General features: G+C 36.2%; 1 pseudogene; it reads right to left on the bottom strand.

Annotated features, from left to right (window-relative positions):
* Positions 1-3,061: 3,061 nt before the first annotated feature.
* Positions 3,062-6,505, bottom strand: LOC102741620 (large ribosomal subunit protein eL21 pseudogene; annotated as a pseudogene).
* Positions 6,506-7,652: the final 1,147 nt, after the last annotated feature.

Raw genomic sequence — 7,652 nt, 5'->3', positions numbered from 1 at the left:
TTCATTCCCAAGCAGAGTTCTCTAGTGTAGTTTGCCTCCTCTTGGAGGAGGAGAAAAATTTGTTTTGTTTTGTTTTTGCTCAAGGCCTTGACCACATGCCAAACTATCCCAAGAGATCTTCAAGGATGGAGTCTGGGAGGACCTGTATGCAGCTTGCAGAGTAGTTATATCTATTTAGTGAACTATGTCTAGTTAATAAACTTCTCAAAATTCCAGAACATAATGGATTTTTAGATACATGCTAGTTCTCTCCTCCTTTCTTACAATTACTCCATGGTTTTCTTAATAACTAGGTGATCAGAAAATGTCATCTACCTCATAGCAGTAAATCAACATAGCAATAAATAAGCATTTTAATGGCGGTTTTAAAAAAGGGTGTCATGTAAGAATTTCATTAGCCTTTGTGAGCTGAAGGTGATGGAAGCTCATTTTACTAGATTTACTAGATTTAAAAAATTTTTAATGTCCCTCAAGTTATCTGTCAACAATTAATTTAATCAATATTTCCTGATTCTCTTCTGTGTGACACATACTATTTTGGGCACTGGTTACAAAAAAGTATGTTTTGACAACGCACAAGTCAATATATAATTATTTCAAGTAGAAATATAAAATTCAAAAAATAATTTTAGGTAGTCATGAGTATGGAGCAAAACTGGATATAAAGATAGATAGGATTTTAAAAACAATGGGAAGCTAATTGGTTTACTTTGGACATGGTGGTCAGGGACCATGTCTCTGAAGAGATGACAGTTAAATGGAAACTTAAATAATAAGTCAAGTGTTTTAAGCGGAAGGGAAAGTAAGTTCAAGGCAGGAGCCAGTCTATTTATTTTCGATTAACAGAGAAAGAGCCAATGTCCCAGAGCTTTAGTAAACTGGGAGACGGCTGGTAGGAGATAGGATTGGAAAGGAAGCAGGGACAAAATGTATAAGACTTTATAGGCCCTGGGAAAGAGTTGGATTTTATATTAAATAAAATGGAAAAAAAAAACTGGAAAATTTAAAGCAGAAGAATAAGGTGATGTGATGAATATCTTATAAAAGTCATTCTGGATTCTCTATGGAGGCTGGAAGTGACAGGACAATGGTAAGGGCAGAGGGCAACATCATCCACCAACTTACAAAACAACGTTCTGCCAAGAAGACATGCTCAGTGAGGCTGACAGGTGATTGGCAAGAACAGGTTAGAAAACTGGGGCTTACTATTAATCAGAGAAATGTGTAGTTTAATAAAAGGGATTTTTTCCTGCTGGAAGCTATCATTAAATCATCTTTAGCATCATCAGAGAAAATGCATAAATAATGTCATCTTTTTCATCTTAAAATATTTATTTTCCCAGATTCATCTATACATTTGATTATTTTAAATCACACTTTAAAAATAGTAGCAAAAAAGTCTTTTTCATTTTCCCCTGTATTCTATGAACAAGAATATAATACACTGTGACTTGTTCAAAAGCATTCAACTCTTAAAAATAAATTACATTTCAAACATTTTTAAGAGCTAATAACTAAAACCATATTTTACATTGAAAAAGAAAAAGAGTACAAAGAATTTATTTAAATAAGATCACTATAAATCCAATCCATTTTTAAGTTAAAAGAAACTGTTTAACTGTGAAGTAGCTGGCAAAAGTACCATTTTTTTGTAGAAAGGGGAGATGAGTGGGGGAATGAATGATATTTTGATATAAAACAATCATAGGACAAAAAGTATTTAATAACAGGAGGTCAATCTTTCTGGTAGCATTTTACCCAAAGCTAGTCATTTATTTAAATGTCAAGAACATCCTGTCAAAATAGCCAAATTTGGAAAAGAGAGGTAAATTTTCAACAAGACGTGTATATATAAATAAGTTATAGTACAGAAAGTTCCTAATTATACTAAGAAATTTGGAAGTGGGATTTGAACAATTAAAGTGAGTCTGTATAAATGGATACTAAAATGTAAAAAGGCATGTTTTTAGAAAGTATTGACTGGAATTATCTTGAAGGAAAAAGTAAATTAAGTGTATGTTTATTGTATTTTATAACATTTAGATTATAAACGCAAAGATGTGCAAATTATAAAATTGCACAAGGAATTATCCCAGTGTGACCTTTTTGATTTGGGGCTTTTTATGTTTGACTCTGAGTACGCTATTTAAAAGAATGACACCGTACCCTTCACTTTACATTGGACATTAGCAATATAATCATAAAGTGGATCATTTACTTTTCTAAGAGCATCTCTCAATATTTTCAACAATTCTAAAACATCCACAGCATTATCATTTTTCCTCTGTCATTGATTTGCCCTGAATTGTCTCCCTGAAACTTCAGACCCTTTTTTCATTGCCTACTTGAATTTTTCACTTAGATGACTAATAAGCAATTCAAAATTTAAGTGCCCAAACCATAACTCTTTATTCCCAGTACCCCTTTCTCCATCAGACTGCTTACCTCTGAGTCTACCACTCAGAAAATAGGACATGGTCTATCCATGTGATCAGAGAATTACCAGGGACTCATTGCTCTTCCTCTACTGTTTCATCCTCTCATTTTGCACATTTACCACATGAATCCATGTACTTCTTCCATATCTACTATTGGCATCATAGTATAAGCTGTACTTCTTTCTTGAATGGATTCCTACAAGCCCCCCTAACTAAATCTTTGTTAACCTCGCCATAATCCATTATCCACTTAGGAGTCAGAACTATCTTTTAAATAGCAATATTGGAGCTTAAAAATGTGCATTTCTTTTTATTGCAATTTGAAGAATTCAGAAACTCTGTCCTGGACCACAGAGCCCTCATGACCTGGTCCCTGTTCACTGATGTAATATCAACACTCAGTCACCAAGTTAGCCACTGCGTGCTTTCTTGGTTCCTCTCTGTTGGTGTTGATGGTCCTCCTGCCAACTCATCTGCCTGGGTTTCTCTTAACTCTTTTTTATTATTTGGTGTTCTCCTTTTTATTATGCATGTTTCACTTTAAATAACATCTCCTTTTTTTTAGGACACGAAGTTTGCTTTAAATATTTTTTTGGGGGAAAGGACACCACACTTCTACTCAATTAAGAGAAACATTTTTACAGTCTTGAGGTCTTTTGTTTTCTTTACATTTATCATGCCATGAATTCATAGGGAATGGGTTCCAGCAATTCGGGCTCCTTTCCATTAATTCTCACAGAGTGTGCTTCTCTGGGTGGGGCAGGCTGGCACTTCAATTGAACCCAAGGACCTTTCTCTTTGGCTTCCTTCTTTTTCTGATCATTTTCCTTCACACGCTTCAGGAAGCTGTCTCGACTCTTTGAGTGTTTAATATGCTCAATGCGTACATTAATTCTCTTGGCAAGAATCTTGCCCTTAACTTGTTTGTTTACAACAATGCCAACAGCATGCTGAGTAACATTGTAGACTCTTCCAGTTTTGCCATGGTAACATTCGTGGGGCATTCCTTTTTGAACAGTGCCCATTCCCTTGATGTTCACAATATCAACTTTCTTATAGATTCTCATGTATGTGGCCAAAGGAACAACTCCATGTTTTCTAAAATGTCTAGAGAACATATAGCGGGTACCTCTCCCCTTTCCTTTGTGTTGGTCATTTTGGTGAATTACTGGAAGATGGTGGTTCCCTTAAATAACATCTCCTAATAGAAGAGTTTGCAGAACTCTTTATCAGGAGTCTGTACTCAGGCATGCTCTCTTATCACACCACCCTCTTTAATTCTCTGGATAGGATTTGTTCTAGCCCATATATTATCATGGGATATAGAAGGGCTATGGAAACAAAAATTTTGTCTGTTACTCCTGTATGCTCAGTCTTCAGTTAGTGTCTGGCATGTAGCAGAGACTTTGTGTGTGTACATGCCTATACACATATATATATGTATGTGTGTGTGTGTGTGTATCTATATCTGATGGAATAAATGAATGGTGAGTAGACATTTGGATCCAGTTGCATCCAATGACATTGAAATGCCAGCTTTGAAGTACCTCATTGTATTTTATTCTATGATAAAAGGATTAAATCACCCAGAATATGCTTGTCTTATCTATTTTTTAAAGCAATGCATTTCTTAAAAACGTCTCATACAGACCTTGTAGAACCCTGTGGAGATAGACAGGCATTCACTGAGTCCTATTTAAAAACCTCTGCTCTGGCAAGGATACTCTGATCAGGCACAGCCACTTCCTCCAATGCTAGAAAGCTCAGCTGATATTAATATCAGTATGTCTTTTCTAAAAAGGGCCCAGATGCACTGCCTGTGGACCAGCTGCTTTTGCCCTCTATTTCTGATCCTTAGTTCTTTGGCTTTTCTTCTCCATATGTCAAAGTTTTCAAACCATTTGGAACCTTCCTCTCTACTTATATCCCATCATTGAGCAATTTTTACTTTGGACTTTCCAACAGCTTGATACAAGTAACCATCTATTAATATTGACCACCATCTGCAAAGCTTTCAATACAACTTAATGATGGTTGGAGTCTGCATTTTACTAAAAGAAAGGTAGCTAGTAATATCAAAACGCATGATAGGCGTTCTCAAGTATTTTGAAGCCTTTTTGGTCTGGCCTCTCTCTTACAAACATTTCCTTTTCCTGTTTTAACGGTGTTCTCATTTAAGAGGAGTAAGATATTTTTCTCTCCCAACATTCTATTTGGTTTCCAATTCATTTTGATCATTCATCTGACAACACTTAAGATAGGAGACGTGAAAGTATACAATGAATCTACCCCTCTACAAGATTGCTTGTAACTCCCCCAAATGCCCTACAAAACCTTCAACATTCAGAGAAATATTATTGCCTGTTATGAAAGAAACAGAGGCAAACTGGAGTTCTCCTAATTGGATTAGGTCATCTGATGGTCTACAGGACATGAAGTGATATCTGGTAGCAGCTTATGCTACTGCTTACCCTTCCGTGTAGCGATCACAATAACATTAAGGGTACGTACATGTAGAGGGAGGGAAAGAACATGAATACTATTCTTCCCTTCATTTTCTCTATCCTATTTGTATGATTTACTTCTTTATTTTTCCTCAGACTTGCACTGAATTTTATTTTAAAAAGTGAACATAGATGAAAAACGATCTCTTGGATTACAAAGTAGGGCAACGAGGTGAAAGGGAGTGGATGCAAGATACACAAAGTTATAAAACAGACAAGGGGATTATAAATGTATACTGTTTTCAACCTAAACGAAATCATTTGTCAGCAGGGGAAACTGTTTTGAGTGAAGATTATTTTCACCGCATATATGCAAAGTGTGCGTAGTAAGTCATTTAAATCAAGGTTATACATTGTCTTTAGGCAATTATTCTCTTCTGCAGACGTCAAATGTAAAAAGCCAATTGTAAGCAGTTTTGAACCGTTATTTTGTTGTAATTATGCACTCCTCTGACAAAAGATAATGATTTATTTTACAAAGAAAATGCTGCAGGGTTACTTTGTGGAATTTATAGTGTAACAGGGAGAAATCATTAACCAAACAGGTACACAGGAGAGGGGTGGATGCTAGTGTGCAGTGGGAAATGAGTCAGCTCATCTGAGGATTGATGCGTGCACTTTAAGATCTTTATAATCACATTAGACCTGCTTGCTAGCATTTGGGCACAATATTCACCCACGATGAAATTTTTGGCTTTCCCTGCCCAATGAGATGAGCTCTAGAAAAAGAGACAGGTAGTACTATTTTTTTTTGGTGGTGGTACTATTTTTTTAAGGCTGTTTGGGAGATGACCCTAAATCTGAGGAGGCTAGGAAGGGGTAAGAGAAGAGATGATATAACAAATTCAGGCCCAAACTGAAAAGATGGTTGAGTTTTGGTCAATGTGAGCTGTTCACATTGTGGACACACCGGGGCATTCCTGTGGAGAGGCATGTTTTCAAAGGACTGTTGGGCTGGGAGTTTATGCATGAAGTTCTCAGAAGTCACAGCACAACAGAGAACCCTCCTGCTGATTTTTTTTTTTTTAACCAGATTTGTGGCTTAAATCAGCTAACTGTTTTTTAATCATTGAAAGAATACTTTAAAAATTAATAACTTAATAGTGACATCATAATCTTTCACTTTTAATGTTTATTTTATGCTGTGTAGCACATGCTTTTACATTAGCCAGAGGAGCCATGAGGAAGGTATGATTACAAGGATAACAATTGCAGACATACCCTTCGTCTAACTCTTTGTCCAAGTTGTGCCAAGCAGAATGGGATTCCAACTTCTCCTAGCTTCTCCCATTTTCTGACAGGGAGCTAGGTTTCTGATAGGTTCTCTTTAGCAGGTTTTGATATTAACCTCTGTAACCCGTGGGCATCAATTTCTTTCATTATGTCACTGCCAAGCTCTGCTCCATGTTCCCTTTATGTGGCCCAATCATGGGACATTTATTTTGTTTTCACAGAGTTATGAACTCTTTCATAATTACTGGTAGTGATCTTCCTACCTTTGTCACGAATCATGTTTCTCTCACTAAAACAAACAGGTTTCATTTCCATGCTTCCTAGTACCATGCTTGGGCTTCCTATAATGGAAATGGAAGTTCTTGATTTTTTAAATAATATTCTTAATGTTATAGCATTTATATTTATCCATTTTTTTCAGTTCCGTATAGCTCTTATTTTTGAGAAACTTATGTCCAGTTGTCTCAGACTTGGATAGAAAGATAAAACAAGTTTAACCTAAAATTATTCTTCTCCCAAAATCAACTCATGCCCACTGAGTCTTTTCTGCTCCAGTGAACTCATTTTTTACTCATGACAATAAAGGAGCTTCAATCCCCTATGCCCCCGACTCGTGATATCTAAACCTGGCATCCTGGGACCTGAGAATCAAATCTAAATCTCCCTTTCCTATTTTCCCTCTGGAGACCTTCTAGACCTCTTTGCAAACATAACCCTTGCCTCTGCTCTGTTTTGCCAGTTATCACAGTGTATATGTGGATTCTCCTCCCCCTCTGCTTCCCAGGCCTAGACTTTATTAAAGATATTCGCATTTTAATCTAGATACCATATAATTTGCTGTTTAAAACATTTTTTGGTGAAAACTTGTTAGGAGAAGAAAGTTTTAATCTTGAAAATATGTATACAGTGAAAATTAGTCTTCAAACTGAAGAAAATTGATAGCTTATTCTTTGTTTTCAATTCTTCAGCAAACTATAACAAATTTTGGTGGATTTAAAAAAAATAGCAAGTTGGTTCTTATCAAAGAGCTCACAAGTTAGTCGGGGAGAGAGTACTTATCAAAAAAAAAAAAAAAAGAAGAAGAAGGCAGATAATGACAAATGACCCAGCAGGGGAATAGATCCCATGGTTGAGAATCATACAAAAAGATTTATATTGAGAAGAATTGGAAAAGGCATAGTGAATGTTATCTCGTTTTAAGAAGATATGAAGAATTTGTAAAAATTCAAAAGGCTGCTGTAAGTGATGGACCTCGGGGTGTGTGTAATATGCTGAGCGAGAATGGGGGATAGAAGTTGGTCAGCGCATTGGGGAATGGTTTGGGGACGTCTAGGTCAGAGAACCTGTGGTGGCAATCCAGTACAGTGACTGAGACAATGGATTTGAAGGTGGACATTTTTGAGCTTCACCCTTAGCTTTCCTACTATTTGCTGTGTGCCATTAATCAAGTTACTTAACACCTTTGTTAGAGTTTTCT

This window comes from Leptonychotes weddellii, chromosome 1 (genome assembly GCF_054177405.1).
Source record: "Leptonychotes weddellii isolate Sample4059 chromosome 1, ASM5417740v2, whole genome shotgun sequence".
In the NCBI taxonomy this organism is placed as follows: Eukaryota; Metazoa; Chordata; class Mammalia; order Carnivora; family Phocidae; genus Leptonychotes; species Leptonychotes weddellii.
This window is presented reverse-complemented; position numbering and strand designations above follow the sequence as displayed.